An 18,587-nucleotide genomic window follows, 5' to 3' on the forward strand; every position below is an offset into this window, starting at 1 on the left:
AAGGTGCCAGGTCCCGTTCTGTGTTTCTCTTGTCTGCCTATCCTGGAGGCTGTATTTCCAGGCCTGTCTGAACACGCTTCTAGCCTGTTCCTCCCGCCTTCTAGGGGCCGATTACCTAGACCCGCTCCTGTATCTTGTCTGTCCTGTCTGAACACGCTCCTAGCCTGTTCCTCCCACCTTCTAGGGGCCGAATACCTAGACCCGCTCCTGTATCTTGTCTGTCCTGTCTGAACACGCTCCAAGCCTGTTCCTCCCGCCTTCTAGGGGCCGATAACCTAGACCCGCTCCTGTATCTTGTTTGTCCTGTCTGAACACGCTCCTAGCCTGTTCTTCCCGCCTTCTAGGGGCCGATTACCTAGACCCGCTCCTGTATTTTGTCTGTCCTGTCTGAACACGCTCCTAGCCTGTTCCCCCCGCCTTATAGGGGCCGATTACCTAGACCCGCTCCTGTATCTTGTCTGTCCTGTCTGAACACTCTCCTTGCCTGTTCGTCTCGCCTCTCTGGGGGCCGTATTCCCAGACCCGCTCCTGTATCCCGCTGCAGTGTCGGTCTCTTCCGTACACTCAGTTACAGTCTGAACTCTCTCCTATCCTTTACCTGTTTTGCCTCTATGTCCGTTCCTTTCCTTTTTCTGCAGAGTCTGAACTCGTACCTAACTCCTGCTTGTTGTCTCTGTACTCCCGTTTGTGAGTTTGTGGTCCACTCGCTGCTTCACTGCGGGTGCGCTGTGGGTGTCTGGCTCCGCCTTTCCCTTCCTGTCTGTTCCGTGTGAACAGAGCCCTGTCCGTCCTGCTCTGACCCTTTTGCTCACTGCTCCAGCAGCCTTGCTCCGCTCTGACCCTTTTGCTCACTGCTCTGGCAGCCTTGCTCCGCTCTGACCCTTTTGCTCACTGCTCCGGCAGTCTTGCTCTGACTCCTTGCTCACTGCTCCAGGCGGCCTCGTCCTGCTCTGACTCCTTGCTCACTGCTCCGGCAGTCTCGCTCAGCTCTGACCCTTTGCTCACCGCTCCAGGCGGTCTCGTCCTGCTCTGCTCTTGCTCACCGCTCCAGGCGGTCTCGTCCTGCTCTGCTCTTGCTCACCGCTCCAGGCGGTCTCGTCCTGCTCTGCTCTTGCTCACCGCTCCAGGCGGTCTCGTCCTGCTCTGCTCTTGCTCACCGCTCCAGGCGGTCTCGTCCTGCTCTGCTCTTGCTCACCGCTCCAGGCGGTCTCGTCCTGCTCTGCTCTTGCTCACCGCTCCAGGCGGTCTCGCTCACCGCTCCAGGCGGTCTCGTCCTGCCCTGCTCTTGCTCACCGCTCCAGGCGGTCTCGTCCTGCCCTGCTCTTGCTCACCGCTCCAGGCGGTCTCGTCCTGCCCTGCTCTTGCTCACCGCTCCGGGCGGTCTCGTCCTGCCCTGCTCTCGCTCACCTCTCTGGGCGGCCTCACTCTGCTGTGTTTGTCCGCCACATCTGTGGTTCTGTTCCAGAGTCCCAGTGTGTACTGGGTCCTATCCCGCCTGTGTTCCTACCTGCTAGTGCCTTCCTGTCTGCACTCTAGCCGTGCTTGCATGTACCCCCCCTGCCTGCATACCCGCCTGCCTGCATACCAGTCGTGCCTGCCTATTCCCACCAGTCTGTGTGCCAGCCTAACCAGTCTGTTCCTGTATTCCCCTGTGTGGGTCAACAGCCGTGTCCGGGGTCTGTCCTGGAGTAGCACCTGGTCCCTCTGCTCGGTTCCTCCTTGGTGCACTGGCGTCGTATGCCGTCGTGCGACCCTGGTCGGATTGGGTGAATACCTAGTTACGCCCCTCCAGGCATTCACTCTCCGGCACGGTCCAGTGGAATCACACGCACACGCCGCTCAGCCCGGGCGTGTGCATTACAGCATGCTCAGGCCATGGTTCCCGTTGAGCCCCACGGCCTTCGCTCTCTGAGATGTTTTCCAGCGAATACATGCATTAAAATAAATAAATTTTTTTTTTTTTCCCTTTAGCTGAGTTCCAGGCGAATTACGCACCCGTCCAGATGGATCTATCTGCTCTCGTTCCTGCGGATCCGCTACGATACTATGGGGATCCAAGACAAAGTCGTGCATTTGTGGAGCAATGCATGCTACACTTCAAGTTCTACCCTCTATGTTTTCCCACCGATCGGGTTAAGGTGGCATTCATTATGTCTTACCTGGCGGGTGATGCCTTGGAATGGATCAACCCCCTATATGAAACACAGGATCCGATTCTCCTGGACCTAATGGCCTTCCTGGTGGCCTTTCTAATTTTCTTCGATGATCCTAACCCAGAGGCTCCTGCTGAAGCTTCACTTCCCAATATCCCGGAGCAGCCCCGATGGGTAATGTGTGTGGGTAGCGCAATAGTCCTCCAGCCCAATGAGACTACTGCCCACCCAGAATCCTCACAGGGTGACTACGCTTTCCGGAATACTTCTCCCAACCTCAAAAGGCAGTCCAGACGTGCTGGACGTAGAGGCAAGCCGTCACGCCAGGGTCTGTCCTCCCTGACACCTCCTGACCCCAACCTTGAAGTCCCTACTGAAGCTTCATCTCCCGGTATCCCGGAGAAGCCCCAACGGGTAATGTGCGTGGGTAGTGCACCAGTTCTCCTGCCCGAAGAGACTACTGCCCATCCAGACTCCACACAGGAGAACTTCCTGCACCCGGTATCAGATGCTTCACCCACTTTAACCGGTGTGCATGTCCAAGGATGCTCCGAAGCTGTGATTACCTCAGAGTCTGTGCACCTCTACTACCTGGCGGAGAACCCCCAGTTGCCTCCTGAATCCTCCGGGATACCACTCGATGACAAATGGAGAGAGACTTCTCTACACCTGGTACTCGATACTTTGTCCGCTCCATCCTGTGAGCCTGACAATGGGTACCCCAAAGTGGTAGTTACCCCCGAGTCTCTACACCCCTCCGACCAGGCGGAGGACCTCCAGTTGTCTCCAGAACCCTTCGGGGTGCTACCTGGTAGCGAAAGGACAGAGACTCTCCTATACTCTGTACATGATACCTCGCTCGCTTCGTCCAGTGAGTCCAACCTAGTGTACTCTGAAGCAGAGGTTACCCATGAGTCTCTACACCCCTCCGACCAGGCGGAGGACCTCCAGTTGTCTCCAGAACCCTTCGGGGTTCTACCTGGTAGCGAAAGGACAGAGACTCTCCTATACTCTGTACCTGATACCTCGCTCGCTTCGTCCAGTAAGTCCAACCTAGTGTACTCCGAAGCAGAGGTTACTCCCGAGTCTCTACACCCCTCCGACCGGGCGGAGGACCTCCAGTTGTCTCCAGAACCCTTCGGGGTGCCACCTGGTGGTGAATGGACAGAGACTTTCCTATACTCGGTACCCGATACCTCGCCTGCTTCGTCCAGTGAGTCCGACCTAGTGTACTCTGAAGCAGATGTTTTTTCTGAGCCTCTGCACTCTTCTGACCTGGCAGAGGACCTCCAGTTGTTTCCTGAATCCTCCGGGGTACCACCAGATAACAAAGAGACAGTGACTTTTCCTCATCCAGTACCTGATAACCCGTCTATTTCTTCCTGTGAGCTTGACAAGATGTACCTCGAAGCAGAGTTTACCCCCAAGTCTCTGCTCCCCTCCAACCCGGTGGAGGACTTCCAGTTGTCTTCTGTACCCTCTGGGGTGCCACCTGAAAATATGTGGAGAGAGACTTCCTTGTGTGCTGTTCCTGGTACTCCACCCGTTTCGTCTGTTGCTGAGGATGGCTGGATAGGAGGTAGCATCCTAGCTAACCAGATGAGACCAGTTTTTCCTGTGGACAGTGGGAGTGATCTCCTTGAAGTGAAGGATTGGCCCTCGAATTCCCTGTGGAAGATTCTGGCAGGCCTGAAGAAGAAGGGGCGTAAGGGGGGGGTACTGTAACATACCTGGCGGCGCCCTTGCATGGTGGTCCATCTCCCACTGTGCAAGAGCGCGCACTTGATCTCCAGTCCAGAATGTCTCTCTGGCTTCCCTCCATGCTGTCTGTTTGTGTCTGTTTCTGCTGCTTAAGGGCGGCGCCCGATCACTTCCTGCTTTTTGTACCTGCTGTGGGTCACACCCCTTGTTCGTCCTCAGCCTATTGCTGTCTGTCACCTGGTATATAACCCAGCTGCTCCAATCAATCCCTGCCTGAGCATTGTGCTTCATTCAGTGTGTGCTTGCACTCTGAAGGTGCCAGGTCCCGTTCTGTGTTTCTCTTGTCTGCCTATCCTGGAGGCTGTATTTCCAGGCCTGTCTGAACACGCTTCTAGCCTGTTCCTCCCGCCTTCTAGGGGCCGATTACCTAGACCCGCTCCTGTATCTTGTCTGTCCTGTCTGAACACGCTCCTAGCCTGTTCCTCCCGCCTTCTAGGGGCCGATTACCTAGACCCGCTCCTGTATCTTGTCTGTCCTGTCTGAACACGCTCCTAGCCTGTTCCTCCCGCCTTCTAGGGGCCGATTACCTAGACCCGCTCCTGTATTTTGTCTGTCCTGTCTGAACACGCTCCTAGCCTGTTCCCCCCGCCTTCTAGGGGCCGATTACCTAGACCCGCTCCTGTATCTTGTCTGTCCTGTCTGAACACGCTCCTTGCCTGTTCGTCTCGCCTCTCTGGGGGCCGTATTCCCAGACCCGCTCCTGTATCCCGCTGCAGTGTCGGTCTCTTCCGTACACTCAGTTCCAGTCTGAACTCTCTCCTATCCTTTACCTGTTTTGCCTCTATGTCCGTTCCTTTCCTTTTTCTGCAGAATCTGAACTCGTACCTAACTCCTGCTTGTTGTCTCTGTACTCCCGTTTGTGAGTTTGTGGTCCACTCGCTGCTTCACTGCGGGTGCCCTGTGGGTGTCTGGCTCTGCCTTTCCCTTCCTGTCTGTTCCGTGTGAACAGAGCCCTGTCCGTCCTGCTCTGACCCTTTTGCTCACTGCTCCGGCAGCCTTGCTCCGCTCTGACCCTTTTGCTCACTGCTCCGGCAGCCTTGCTCCACTCTGACCCTTTTGCTCACTGCTCCGGCAGTCTTGCTCTGACTCCTTGCTCACTGCTCCAGGCGGCCTCGTCCTGCTCTGACTCCTTGCTCACTGCTCCGGCAGTCTCGCTCAGCTCTGACCCTTTGCTCACCGCTCCAGGCGGTCTCGTCATGCTCTCCTCTTGCTCACCGCTCCAGGCGGTCTCGTCCTGCTCTGCTCTTGCTCACTGCTCCAGGCGGTCTCGTCCTGCTCTGCTCTTGCTCACCGCTCCTGGCGGTCTCGTCCTGCTCTGCTCTTGCTCACCGCTCCAGGCGGTCTCGTCCTGCTCTGCTCTTGCTCACCGCTCCAGGCGGTCTCGCTCACCGCTCCAGGCGGTCTCATCCTGCTCTGCTCTTGCTCACCGCTCCAGGCGGTCTCGTCCTGTTCTGTTCTTGCTCACCGCTCCAGGCGGTCTCGTCCTGCCCTGCTCTTGCTCACCGCTCCAGGCGGTCTCGTCCTGCCCTGCTCTTGCTCACCGCTCCAGGCGGTCTCATCCTGCCCTGCTCTTGCTCACCGCTCCGGGCGGTCTCGTCCTGCCCTGCTCTCGCTCACCTCTCTGGGCGGCCTCACTCTGCTGTGTTTGTCCGCCACATCTGTGGTTCTGTTCCAGAGTCCCAGTGTGTACTGGGTCCTATCCCGCCTGTGTTCCTACCTGCTAGTGCCTTCCTGTCTGCACTCTAGCCGTGCTTGCCTGTACCCCCCCTGCCTGCATACCCGCCTGCCTGCATACCAGTCATGCCTGCCTATTCCCACCAGTCTGTGTGCCAGCCTAACCAGTCTGTTCCTGTATTCCCCTGTGTGGGTCAACAGCCGTGTCCGGGGTCTGTCCTGGAATAGCATCTGGTCCCTCTGCTCGGTTCCTCCTTGGTGCACTGGCATCGTATGCCGTCGTGCGACCCTGGTCGGATCGGGTGAATACCTAGTTACGCCCCTCCAGGCATTCAATCTCCGGCACAGTCCAGTGGAATCACACGCACACGCCGCTCAGCCCGGGCGTGTGCATTACAGAATCAGGGTTTGAATCTGGAAAAAGAGTCTAATAAATGTGTGCCACATTCAAGGAAGGCAGCATTTGCGCAAATTAACCATTCTTCAAATGTTAAGACAAATTTAGAAAGTTTGTGAAGTGGATTGGACTAAAAAAAAATTGAAGATGAGGCCCTGTACCACGACAGTCGCATAACACACGAATGGTACACTGAAATTGCAAATGGTCATAAAATCAGTCAATTTGAATTACATTTTTTGAATTTCTGGCTACAGATCTCCGTAAAATTATGAACCGGTAAAAGAATGAATGGAAAGCAGTTATCATGCTATGGACTGTGGAAGGGATGTATGTGAACACTCATTTCCAGCAGATGACACCGATCTGAAGCAAGAAGAAACACAACAAGATGGCAAAAAGCAAGAACTTGATGGTCATGTCCCTTAATTGATGCTCTCCTCCTTTTTTAAGTGTTTTTTAGGCAAAGTACTGCAGTGGTGTAGGTGGAAGAGGCAAGGGAGGAGTAATCCAACACTGTTTTTTATTTATTTATTTTTTTTTTTCAGTTTTTTTATGGAACTGACTTAAAACAACCTAGAATTAACAAAACTAAAATTAGCAATCTAGAACCAGAAGGACCAAGTGGAGGAAGAGGTTGGCATGGCAGTGTAGGTGGAAGAGGCAAGGGAGGAGTAATACAACACTATTTTTGTGGCTTTGGGGGGGATTTCTTTTTTTTTTGAAGGAACTGACTTAAGAGAACATGGAATGAACCCAAAATAAACTAACACGCTTTAACCAGGGGGTGGAGGTCCAATTGGAGGAGTATGCGGAGGAGTTGGACAAGGCGGTGTAGGTGAAAGAGGCGAAGGAAGAGGTAGCCAAAACAGTTATTTGTTTTTTTCATCACGTCAGCAAAGGTATGGACAAGTTCTGTGGGATCCATGCCTGGTTAATTTTAAAGAATGTTAGCTTCAACACGTTGGCTGAGGACAGGCGGGTGCGCTTGTCTGTGATCACACCACCTACCGTGCTAAGCACATGTTCTGACAGTACACTTGCCACAGGGTAGGCCAGTACCTGCAAGGCATAAACGACAAGCTCAGGCGATGTCTCTAATTTGGAGACCCAAAAGTTAAATGGGATAGACCCATCAGTTAGTATGTGGAGACATGTGGACAGGTACTACTATGTTGTTGCAACACTGCCTCTTGCTAATGCGGACCAAATCAGATGGTGCTGCCGGATGTTGTGACATGATGAGAAAGTTTTGCCACATTTCAACCATGCTAAACATGCCTTCTGGTGTGGTGGCGGTGCCCCAGCTGTGTTGGCAACTTCCGCTTCCCCCCTCTTCCGTGTTCTTCCACTGAGCCCCCACTGTCAGGTGGGAAAGCCATCAGTAGTTTCTCTACCAGCGTGTGCTTGTATTCGCCCATTTTGCAATCCCACTCCAGTGACGGAAGTAATGATGGTATGTTGTCCTTGTAGCGGAAATCCAGCAGGGTGGCCACCCAGTAATCAGCACTGGTAACAATACAGGCAACTCATCGGTCGTTGAGCAGGCACATGTATTGGATCATGTGTGTCAGGCTGCCCAGAGGCAACGACAAGCTCTCCTCGGTGGGAGGTGTATAGTCTGGGTCCTCTGTATTCCCCAGCCACACTCCAGTGATGCCGTGAGCTGCTTTGAGTGCCACCTTGCTGTGAACACGGTTGTTCCTTCTTATCTTCATCCTCCCAAACTGTCCCCTGGCTGTACAATTGGGTATCTGGCCGCTGTTAGGACAGTAATCCACCCTCTGAGCCATGTGTGGACAACAGGCCTGATAACAGTGTGAATCGGCCCTGCTCCTCTTGCTCCTGTGCCACCACCTCATCCATCATCACCTGAATTGTTTTTTCAAACAAGCATATAAGTGGTATAGTAATGCTGATGATGGCGTTGGTCAGCTCTGGCCACAATGGTGAAGTATTCGAAGCAGCGCAACATGGCACACACGTCGCGCATAAAGGCCTACTCATTAGTGATGAAGTGGTGTTTTGCCTCAAAACGACTCACTTGTGCGTGCTGCAGCTGAAACTCCACTATTGCCTGCTGCTACTCGCACAGTCTCTCCAGCATATGTGTAACACCTGCACCGGAAACTGTTAGAGCCGTTGCTGGTATACTGGGACTTACAGACACTAAGAAGAGCTATGCAGCTGCTGTTAAACAGGGACCTACAGACATTAATAGTTTTTCTCCTGAGCTGCAGTGGACTATAATTCCCAGGGACCCTTGTTTCAGTCAGATGACACAGTCTGGAAGGAATGAAGGAGAGAGAGTGGATTGGATGAGGAGGGACTTGGGGGAGGGAGCTGGGCAGAAAGTGAAAGTAAAAGTTCAGAGGGAAAGGAGCGTGGCAGCCTGCTGTGAAAGACGGAGCGCTGTGGATTTGTATTCCTCTACGCTGCAGAGTGTTGCCGGCCCCTCTGAGATACCCACGCTGCTGGAGAGAGCGCGGCCTTGTCACCCTCTGAAGCAAGTTACATCAAGGACTTAGAGAGTTCTGCCGGCACTCCCACCGTATAAAGGCCTGAATCCTGCCGCCCCCAGCTGGTGTCCAGAGAACCATCCGACCGTTTGAGACACACAGTGAGTGCCCTTCTGAGACTTGTGGTTCTACCAGCGCTATTTACAGTGAGTACACTACAACCCAGACTATTGACATTAATATTCATCTAAGTGCACCAATGGTTCTAATTTGCGCGCCAACATCCGCGGCAACTGGGCCCCAACGTTTGGACTGAGTTAATACAAAAAGAGAAAACCTGCTACGTTATATTTGCAGGGTCGGAGTAGAAGTAGATTGTGATGTGTATATGACTTTTATAGAGCACCGTTACTTGTATTGTATGTTATTCCTTTAAACACACCTCAATTCTGCTGCATAGTAATAAACCTGTTAAACGGTTTTACTCCTGTTCCCTGTGTGTGTACTGAACTGTGGCAGGGGCTTCCCGACTCAGCCCCTAGCAGAAGATAACCGTCCTTCTGCAGTCCCAGAGAGAGAGCTCCAATCAAGATTCGGGTGGAGGCACTGCGCCCTAGAGAGGTGAGACCCCCCATAACACCCAGTGTACCGTGGTAGCCCTAAAGGGGTGTTACATATGCAATGTGAAGTTCCACCTTGTTGGTACATCGCATATTTGTCAGTGAGCGGGAAGGCAGAAGTGACACTGCGCAGACAGGCGATCAGCAGAAGGGTGAGAACACTGAATGTGCGGGCAATGCTCTGACATATGTGGCTAGTTTTTCAGGAAGCTCTGCACCACCAAGTTCAGTACATGTGCCAAGTGTGTCACCCAGGGGGATATAGTGGACTCGGTACCCGGGCCTTTTACCTTGTTGAGGAGGTCACGGCAGTCGGCTCCCGGGCCCGTACTCTGGGTCTCTCTTTAAAAGGGGGTTTTAGTATACAGTTTGTCTCGTGACGCCACCTGTGTCCGGTTTGTGTCTTGGGGTGAGCCTATGATGCTCCTCTGCCCCCTCAACTCCTCTCTCCTCTCCTCCTTGCCTCCGGCCACACTCGGGGCCCTCAATACAGCAGCAGACGTGCTGTGTCTTCACTGCTCTCAGTGGCAGCACACTCTCTGACCTCTCTCTCAGACTGACTGACTGCCTGGCTCCACCCTCCATATATATACAGTACAGACCAAAAGTTTGGACACACCTTCTCATTTAAAGATTTTTCTGTATTTTCATGACTATGAAAATTGTACATTCACACTGAAGGCATCAAAACTATGAATTGACACATGTGGAATTATATACTTAACAAAAAAGTGTGAAACAAATGAAAATTTGTCTTATATTCTAGGTTCTTCAAAGTAGCCACCTTTTGCTTTGATGACTGCTTTGCACACTCTTGGCATTCTCTTGATGAGCTTCAAGAGGTAGTCACCGGAAATGGGTTTCACTTCACAGGTGTGCCCTGTCAGGTTTAATAAGTGGGATTTCTTGCCTTATAAACGGGGTTGGGACCATCAGTTGTGTTGTGCAGAAGTCTGGTGGATACACAGCTAATAGTCCTACTGAATAGACTGTTAGAATTTGTATTATGGCAAGAAAAAAGCAGCTAAGTAAAGAAAAATGAGTGGCCATCATTACTTTAAGAAATGAAGGTCAGTCAGTGCGAAAAATTGGGCAAACTTTGAAAGTGTCCCCAAGTGCAGTTGCAAAAACCATCAAGCGCTACAAAGAAACTGGCTCACATGAGGACCGCCCCAGGAAAGGAAGACCAAGAGTCACCTCTGCTTCTGAGGATAAGTTTATCCGAGTCACCAGCCTCAGAATTTGCAGGTTAACAGCAGCTCAGATCAGAGACCAGGTCAATGCCACACAGAGTTCTAGCAGCAGACACATCTCTACAACAACTGTTAAGAGGAGACTTTGTGCAGCAGGCCTTCATGGTAAAATAGCTGCTAGGAAACCACTGCTAAGGACAGGCAACAAGCAGAAGAGACTTGTTTGGGCTAAAGAACACAAGGAATGGACATTAGACCAGTGAAAATCTGTGCTTTGGTCTGATGAGTCCAAATTTGAGATCTTTGGTTCCAACAACTGTGTCTTTGTGCGACGCAGAAAAGGTGAGCGGATGGACTCTATATGCCTGGTTCCCACCGTGAAGCATGGAGGAGGAGGTGTGATGGTGTGGGGGTGCTTTGCTGGTGACACTGTTGGGGATTTATTCAAAATTGAAGGCATACTGAACCAGCATGGCTACCACAGCATCTTGCAGCGGCATGCTATTCCATCCGGTTTGCGTTTAGTTGGACCATCATTTATTTTTCAACAGGACAATGACCCAAAACACACCTGCAGGCTGTGTAAGGGCTATTTGACCAAGGAGGAGAGTGATGGGGTGCTACGCCAGATGACCTGGCCTTCACAGTCACCAGACCTGAACCCAATCGAGATGGTTTGGGTTGAGTTGGACCGCAGTGTGAAGGCAAAAGGGCTAACAAGTGCTAAGCATCTCTGGGAACTCCTTCAAAATTGTTGGAAGACCATTTCCGGTGACTACCTCTTGAAGCTCATCAAGAGAATGCCAAGAGTGTGCAAAGCAGTCATCAAAGCAAAAGGTGGCTACTTTGAAGAACCTAGAATATAAGACATATTTTCAGTTGTTTCACACTTTTTTGTTAAGTATATAATTCCACATGTGTTAATTCATAGTTTTGATGCCTTCAGTGTGAATGTACAATTTTCATAGTCAAGAAAATAAAGAAAAATCTTTAAATGAGAAGGTGTGTCCAAACTTTTGGTCTGTACTGTATATCCCTATCCGGGCTCCCTCTGGTGGTATGAGGTGGAAGGGTGGAGGTGTTTGTTTGTAATGAGCGCCTCTTGTGGAGAAGTCCATCCATGCACCCTTTTGGGTCCTGTGGTACCTGTGAACAGCAGGGTGCCACACCAAGCAAAGAATATGCGTCAAACTGGCTAGCCCCACCACACCACCAGGCCGGGCTTGAGGTTCATCAGCATCAATCACTCATCTATCTGCTTTTTTTATCCGAGTTCACAGCTCCTGCACATTTTGGGATTTGTTCTCCAAACAGATGAGTTTTAGAACAGACTGCTGTCATTTCTCCCTGGCTTTGCTGAAGTTGGTGGTGCAGGTCTTACTGTGACCGGATGAGGAGGCGGTGGAGGAAGCGGAGTAGGAGGAGGAGGCAACCTGGATAAAGAAACATCCAGCAATCCTCGGTGGTGGTAGGACATGGGCTAGAACGCCTTCCTTCTCTGTTCCAGCCGTCACTACATTCACCCATTGGGCAACTGGGGAGATGTAACGTTCCTAGATGTACTTACTGATCCACGTATCGCTGGTTTTGTGGAGCTTGCAACTGATGACGTTGCGCAGTGCTCACCTTATTTGGTCTGCAACATGTGTATGCAGGGTAGGGACGGCACACCTGGAAAAGTAGTAGTGGCTGGGAACAGCGTACTGTTGGACAGCCAACACCATCAGTTTTTTAAAACTGTCAGTCTCCACCAGCCGGAATGGCAGCGTTTTAAAGGCCAGTAATTTGGAAATGCTGTCATTCAGGACCATGGCTTTTGGGTGGGTAGAGGGTTATCTCCTCTTTCTCTTCAGGGTTTGGGGGATGGAAAGCTGAAAACTTCCATGGGATGGTGTGGAGATGCTCAGTGACACTGGTGGTGGTGGTGCTGTCACATCCTCTTTTTGTGGAGAGGCCAAGGAAGAGGCCTAGATTGCAGCAGGAGGAGGCTCAGATCTGTCATGCTTTCTAAGGTGTGTACTCCACTGCACCTCATGCTTGGAATTCAGATGCCTCGTCATGGAGGTGGTGCTCAGAGAACATTTATGCCTCGCTTCAGGGTCTTACGGCACAGCGTGTTGCATGTCGTCAGCACATTGCCTGATGAAATGCCACATCAGGGAGCGTCTTTGAGCATGCTTTGGTGTTCTCATTTCTTCAGCGTGGTTGGCAGTACCAGCCGATGTACTGGCTAGGGCCTTCCTGCTTTGCTTCTGCAACCTTCTCCCTCTTTTGCTGTGCTGTTGGGGCAGCTTGACCACCTCCTCTTCCTCCGAATTGTGCATGCCACTAGGATGTCCTTTGCTCCATGTGGGATCTAAGTGCTCATTATCCCCCGCATCATTTTCCACCCATTCCTCACCTCTGCCCTCCTTACCGATCTGCACACTGCAGAAAGACGCATCAGTTCTCACCTGTGTTTTGTCATCATCAGAGATGTGCTGTGGTGGTCCTCTGACCGTGTGCACTAACCCTCCCATGTACTTCCATGTACTCCAACTTAACAAGCAGTTGGAAATCAGTGCATTCAATATTTTCCACTGGTGGGCAGGGCCAGGTAGATAGGCCACAGAACCAAAGCCAGCGGAGTCATCAAAGAGCAGAAGTGACTGTTATATGACTTGGGGCTCCGACTGCTTGGCTGACTAGCAAGGGGGTGAGGTGGAAGCTGGATGACGATGGTCCTCAGGTGCCAACTCTGTGCTTTCTGCAGTGGATTAGGTGAAATTTAATGCGAAGGAACTGGAGTTACTATCAGTCATCCAATATAACACTGCCTCAACATGTTCTGGCCTCACCATTCTTGTAGCAGTATTTGGACTTACAAAATGACGCAGAACATCTTGTTGCCTGGGTGCACCAGAGCAAGTTGTTGTATTTTGGGCATGTATCAAGCACAGAATGCCCACGTCCTCTCCCTGCAGAAGCTACACCACCACCATCAGTGGCAGCTACACCAGCACCACTGCCACATCCTCTATTTGATGCTATCCTAAGTTTTGGAAGTGGTTTTTAGGCACACTATTTGCACAGAGATGACGACAGAGTAGAATTATTTTTTAGGCACACTACTCGTATAGACACAGCAGTAGAGTAAAATTATTTTATAGGCCCACAAATGGCACAGACAGAGCGGCAGAGTTGAAATATTTTTTAGGCACACTACTTGTACAGACACAGCTGCAGAGTGCACAGAGGCTTTTGGGAACAATACTCCCACAGGCGGGGGTGAAGAGTACACACAGAGTCTTAAAGGCACGGTACTCCCACAGTTATGGGTGCAGAGTGCACACAGTTTTAAAGGTACAGTGCTTCCATAGGCGGGGTTACAGAGTACACACAGAGGCTTAAAGGCACAGTGCTCCCACAGGCGGGGGTGCAGAGTACACACAAAGGCTTTTTGGCACAGTTCTCCACAGATATGGGTGCAGAGTACACACAGCAGCTTTTTGGCAGGGTACTCCTACTGAGACACGTGCAGAGTACACAAAAATGCTTTTTTTGCAGAGTGCGCAGTCTAGTTCTGTCCCTCACTCCACCTGCATCCTTTCACTACATTAATCAGAGCAGAATGGCAGCGGCACTCGTGATCCAGCATTTATACAGGCCGAGTTACGTGGTGCGCCGGCCAATCACAGCCATGCCAATACTTGGCATGACTATGATGGCTCCGGAAGTGCCCACAGCCTAAAAGCTTGATGATTGGCTGTGCTGCAGCTTCTCAACAATCTTTATTCGGCATCCGAACCCAAACAGTAAACCGGATATCTGGTAAAAAAGTCTGTGTTCGGGGTTCGGTACCGGATACTAGATATCCGGTATGAACTTTACAGTTCAGGATCGCTCATCTCTAATCCAGACCATCATATACACAATAAAGACCACACATCTCTATAACAGGGCTTCGAGACAATTAATAATTAAGCTGGAATCATTATGCAAGGTCATGTGACCACCTGTACCATAAACGGTAATTGTGATGTCAGAAGTTTTCTAAACCAGACATATCTATTGTGATGTCACCAACATTCTACTGTGATGTCACCAGCATTCTATCTCGCACATTTCTACTGTGATGTCATTAGCAGGCTACAACAGACATATCTACTATCATGACATCGGCATTCTGCACCAGATGTCTACTTTGAGGTCATTAGCAGTTTACACCTGACATGTCTACTGTGATGGTATTAGCAGTCAACACTAGACATATCTACTGTGATGTCATCAATAGCCTACATCAGACATATCTGCTGTGATGTCATCAGCAGCCTACATCAGACATGTCTGCTGCGATGTCATCAGCAGTCTACACCAGACAGGTCTACTGTGGTGTAATCAGAATTCCACATGTTACACGCACGCCACTAGGTTCAGATAGGGCGAGACGAGTTTCATGAATTCTTTGGAATCCTGGGGGAACCGTTATTCAGGGAGACCATAGGCTGCAGCTTCTCTCAGGCACACAATAGATTCAATTGTTGACCAGACACATCTGACAAGAGTCTTTTTCAACAGTTTAACAGTGGAATTTAATCTGAAGCACGGCCAGTGCAATTCAGGTATATTACAGCAACAATCTTCATTACAGTACAGTCTGAGTTTCTTGAGCAACCGGCTCCAGTAACAATACAGTAGTTTCTTCACGAGGCACAGTATTACAGTCTCTTCAGTAGCATTATTCAGCATAGATTAGATCTCTTAGTTACACATTTCTATGCATACACAACCACAGGCTTTTCCTTCATAAGGACACAATAGTACACAGCATTCTTTAACCTGCATGGGGATGGAGGGGGGAGGGTTTGATTAGGGAGATGATCCCTTTGACACAATTCCTTCCAGTCCTTATCTTCCTGCCTGATAATACTCTGCACTGTTAGTTCAGGGAGTTTATCTGACGTGTGTTTAGTTTCTCTCCTGTGAGGCAGTGACTGGGATCATATATGAGGGACGTTATATATCCCCAGAATGTGTACAGAGACCTATTAAATCCATTGGAGTGCATTGCAGTCACAGACATAGCTGTGGCTGCAATGCAGGAATGAAGGTGAGCATTGAATTGGTCAGGTTATCTGGCTAAGGCAGACTAAGTAAAACCCAGCAGGACCTTCATTTTTGTGGGGAGGCTACAGTACGGCAGTGGGGCGGCCTCCTCCCTCCAACCCGGGTTTTCCAGTGGCTCTTGCCACAGGTCCTTTAAAAACCCTGCATTAAGGATTAGTGTTGTTCAGTGTTGGGACCTGCTAGGAACATAGCTAGAAAGCTTGGCGCACCTGTGTGTAGCTGAACCTATGCCTGGGAAAGCTCTGCACCCATCAGGCTCTGAGCGGCTCGGCGCAGCCGTTGCCCACGGCATCCGTTGTTATGGACTTATGTTAACGCGGCTGCGACCTGGAGGACTTTCTGTTTACCCGTGAGTTGCTGAATAAAACCTGTTTATGTTGGACTTGCTTGGGTTACTGCCTCAGTTACTGCATGGTGTGAACACCGCCGCCTTACACTCCTGATTTGAATTCTGTTCAATTGCCTTCTGTCAGATCCAGGTAACACACCACCTTTCTCTTCGGCTTGAGCCAGACTACAATAACAAGATCCGCACAATCCCCCTGGGACTCTGCTAAAATACTCCCTGTCTCCTGTTGACTCGCCCCCTGGGCCGTGGGGTACCTGGAACCGGGCCTCCTGGTGTACGGTGCTGATGGGGGTTGTAGTGGCAACCCGATCCCGTGGCTCAGGGTGGTCAGACCAAATTGTGGCAGTCTATTTATCAGTGTTTTGAATGTCCGACTACGCCACCCGTGGATTGCGGTCAGAGATAACCGCCGCTGCGAGGCAGACCGCTGAGGCTGGTGTTGGTGTGCAGCACAGGGATAGGATAACTCCCCACGGGAAGAGTGTAGCCTCAGGGCAGTGTAGGTGGATGCTGGGGGTGATGGTGCCGGCGCAGCAGAAATCACACAGAGTCCAATGATGCAGTCCAGGGTCTTTTACTCACAGTTGTTATCCAAGTCACTTCTGTCAGCAATGACTGCCCAAGCCGTGCTGCGTCCACCCGGTGAGGGGCTCGGTCAACCCCCAGGCAACTCAGGAGCATGGCACAGGACCCCCTTCTGTCCTTTCTCTGGCCTCTCGTGCCCCACCAGTGACCAAACTTCTGTCCAGCTACCGTGGACCGTGTTGGGTAAGCGTTGGCCTCCGCTTCCCGCTATCCTATATGGCGCCTTCCTAGCAGGTTTGGCGGGGGGGGTCGCACCAATAAATGATCACGATCTCCGGTTCTTGGCTGAGGGATAATTTACCTCCACCAACTTGGGAATCCGGTACCCTTCCACAGCCTGACCCTTCACCCGATATAACGCGGGTTTGCAACGGTTGCTGTCCGTTCTGCTCTCTTAGGGTCCCTTCTGCCTTCTTGTTTCTGGAGCCGTTCTACTCCTCTGTCTTTTCTCCTTCCTTCCTTCTCCTTCTTCTCTTCTCCTTTCTGGCTCCGGCCTTCTCTCTAGGCCTGCCTCGTGGAGCTGAGCTCAGGCTGAGCCGCGGCTCCCTGTCAGCTCTGACTGAACTACTTCTCTCTTTCTCCCTACTCTACTCTACTCAAGATGGCTCCCACCTTTTATCTACTTCTTTGTGTCTGAGCTCAGGTGACCTGCACCCAATGAGCTCCTTCCTGTGCTCCAGAAACCGTCCCCTTTCTGCTCCTACACCACTGGGTTCTCTCCCCCCTCCCCACTCCAGCCAGGGACGCACCGTTGAGCTGTCCCCCGGAAATGGGGAGTGTATGTATGTGCAGCTAACTGAGCCCTGTTCCACACTCCATCCTTACCTGGGAGTGGAATATCACACCTCTGGGTGAGGTGCAATACACCTGTAGCAACCGAGCCCTCGGGGCGCTACACTGTGACTGTGTTAACCCCTCTAGTTGCTGGATGCTTCTGAAGCACTTTGACACTTCCTGTCTCCTGTGACTGTATTAACCTCTCTAGTTGCTGGATGCTTCTGAAGCACGGCACTTTCTGTCTCCTGTGCTTTTGTTATTTGTGACAGTTGCTGGATGCTTTGGAAGCAACAGCACTACTTCTGTATGTCACACACAGCACAGATGTCTATTGTGATGTCAACACTAGGGTAGATAGTGTAGTGATATCACAACAGTCTGCTGCTGCATCCAGAGTTTTTTTTGCGCAGCCTAAGTGCCATTCATACATGGACTGGTTTTTTGTGAGTTGGTCTGAGAATTTCCTTCAAGCAAAGACTCAACAAACATCAACTCAAAATCCCTGGGAGAGTGTAAACTAGTGGTGTATACTGGTATCCTCTAGTGGCTCCATAAATGCACGTACATTAATCATTAAAATATAACACCAATATCTCAGGAATATGGGAAGAAGAAGCAGAGCACCAGCATCCTAAGATATTAGTGCCAGCTGGTTTATTTTGTGAGCCTATTTTGTTGTAGTTCTCTGAAGGTTATATTTACACACAGTGTATTTGTTGGCTGCTCCATCGTGATACCCTAGTCCAGGGGTCTCAAACTTGGCTAGGTATACGGGCCGCACATGGAAAAAATTTGAATTTGGACGGCCGCATTCTTTGCAGATCAAAGTAACATTTTTAGTGATATAATTTTTTTTTTTGTATACACTGTCTGAACATTTTTGCTGTGTTTATTTTATTTTTTTATAGCTTGGGTCGTTACGGATGTGGCGATAATAAACGTGCACTTTTTTGTGTTTACTTTAGTTTATATATAAAACAGCATTTTTAGTGGCAAAATATTTTTTCATGCTTTATTTTTAATTTTTTTTTTTCATTTTTACAATTTTGTTTCTTCCAATTGGCCACATACAGTAATATTGCTTTACAATTAGCACCATATAGTAATTCTGGCAAACATCTAGTAATGTGCCCCATCCTGGTGGTCCCCATCTTGTAGTAATGTGCCCCATCCTGGTGGTCCCCATCTTATAATAATGTGCTCCATCCTGGTGGTCCCTATCTTGTAATAATGTGCCCCATCCTGGTGGTCCCCATCTTGTAGTAATGTGCCCCATCCTGGTGGTCCCCATCTTGTAATAATGTGCCCCTTCCTGGTGGTTCCTATCTTGTAATAATGTGCCCCATCCAGGTGGTCCCCAGCATGCAGTAATGTGCCCCATCCTGGTGGTCCCCATCTTGTAGTAATGTGCCTGATCCTGGTGGTCCCCATCTTGTAGTAATGTGCCCCATCCTGGTGGTCCCCATCTTGTAATAATGTGCCCCATCCTGATGGACCCCATCTTGTAATAATG

This window comes from Phyllobates terribilis, unplaced genomic scaffold, assembly GCF_046119375.1.
Source record: "Phyllobates terribilis strain yellow unplaced genomic scaffold, ASM4611937v1 Scaffold_12__6_contigs__length_324123572, whole genome shotgun sequence".
Classification (NCBI taxonomy): domain Eukaryota; kingdom Metazoa; phylum Chordata; class Amphibia; order Anura; family Dendrobatidae; genus Phyllobates; species Phyllobates terribilis.